Below are 2,044 nucleotides of genomic sequence, written 5' to 3'. Positions count from 1 at the left end.
CTCAGATCTCCGGATATTCACTCTTTTTGAGTTTGAAAGGGACCTCGGGGATCACCTTCTTCATGGCCACAACTTCATTGAAATGGTCTTGATGCACCCTTGAGATGAATCTCTCCATCTCCCATGACTAGGAGGTGGAAGCTTTTGCCTTCCCTTTCCTCTTTCTAGAGGTTTCTCTGGCCTTAGATGCCATAAATGGTTATGGAAAAACAAAAAGCAATGCTTTTACCACACCAAACTTAGAAGATTTGCTCGTCCTCGAGCAAAAGAAGAAAGAAGAGAGTAGAAGAAAAAGAAATAGAGGAGATGGAGGTGGCTTTGTGGTTCGACCAAGGGGGAGAAGTAGTGTTTAGGTTGTGTGAAAATGAAGGAGTGAAGATGGGTTTATATAGGAGTGGAGAGGGGGTGTATGGTTCGGTCATGTGAGGGTGGGTTGGGAGGGAAAGTGGTTTAAATTTGAATGGTAAGGTAGGTGGGGTTTTATGAAAGATGGATGTGAGTGGTAAAGAGAATAGTGGGATTTGATAGGTGAGGGGTTTTTGGGGAAGAGGTGTTGAGGTGATTGGTGAATGGGTGAAGAAGAGAGAGAGTGGTGGGTTAGGTGGGGATCCTGTGGGGTCCACAGATCCTGTGGTGTCTAGGAAAATTCATCCCTATACCAAGTGGCGAGCAAAATTTCTATTTATGCCAATTCTGGCGTCAAACGCCGGGCTGGTGCCCATTTCTGGTGTTTAACGCCAACTTCTTGCCCTTTCCTGGCGTTTAACGCCAGTCTGGTGCCCCTTTCTGGCGTTAAACGCCCAGAATGGTGCCAGACTGGGCGTTCCTTACTGGCGTTTAAACGCCAGCAGGATTTTCCTCCAGGGTGTGCTATTTTTCTTTCTATTTTTCATTCTGTTTTTTCTTTTTCAATTGATTTTGTGACTTCCCATGATCATCAACCTATAGAAAACAAAAGAAAATAGATAAATATAACATTGGGTTGCCTCCCAACAAGCGCTTCTTTAATGTCAGTAGCTTGACAGTGGGCTCTCATGAAGCCTCACAGATACTTTGAGCAATGTTGGAACCTCCCAACACCAAACTTAGAGTTTGAATGTGGGGGTTTAACACCAAACATAGAAGTTGGTTGAGGCCTCCCAACACCAAACTTAGAGTTTGACTGTGGGGGCTCTGTTTGACTCTGTTTTGAGAGAAGCTCTTCATGCTTCCTCTCCATGGTTACAAAGAGATATCCTTGAGCCTTAAACACAAAGGATTCTTCATTCACTTGAATGATCAATTCTCCTCTGTCAACATCAATCACAGCCTTTGCTGTGGCTAGGAAGGGTCTGCCAAGGATGATGGATTCATCCATGCACTTCCTAGTCTCTAGGACTATGAAATCAGCAGGGATGTAATGGTCTTTAACTTTTACCAGAACATCCTCTACAAGTCCATAAGCTTGTTTTCTTGAATTTTCTGCCATCTCTAGTGAGATTCTTGTAGCTTGTACCTCAAAGATCCCTAGCTTCTCCATTACAGAGAGAGGCATGAGGTTTATGCATGACCCTAGGTCACACAGAGCCTTCTTGAAGGTCATGGTGCCTACTGTACAAGGTATTGAGAACTTCCCAGGGTCCTGTCTCTTTTGAGGTAATCTCTGCCTAGTCAAGTCATCCAGTTCTTTGGTGAGCAAAGGGGGTTCATCCTCCCAAGTCTCATTACCAAATAACTTGTCATTTAGCTTCATGATTGCTCCAAGGTACTTAGCAACTTCCTCTTCAATGACATCTTCATCCTCTTCAGAGGAAGAATACTCATCAGAGCTCATGAATGGCAGAAGTAAATCCAATGGAATCTCTATGGTCTCAGTGTGAGCCTCAGATTCCCATGGTTCCTCATTAGGGAACTCATTGGAGGCCAGTGGACGTCCATTGAGGTTTTCCTCAGTGGCGCTCATTGCCTCTTCCTCCTCTCCAATTTCGGCCATGTTTATGGCCTTACACTCTCCTTTTGGATTCTCTTCTGTATTGCTTGGAAGAGTACTAGGAGGGAGTTCAGT

The sequence above is a fragment of the Arachis duranensis genome, chromosome 2, assembly GCF_000817695.3.
Source record: "Arachis duranensis cultivar V14167 chromosome 2, aradu.V14167.gnm2.J7QH, whole genome shotgun sequence".
Taxonomy (NCBI): domain Eukaryota; kingdom Viridiplantae; phylum Streptophyta; class Magnoliopsida; order Fabales; family Fabaceae; genus Arachis; species Arachis duranensis.
The sequence above is the reverse complement of the archived record's forward strand: the minus strand, read 5'-3'. Positions refer to the sequence as shown.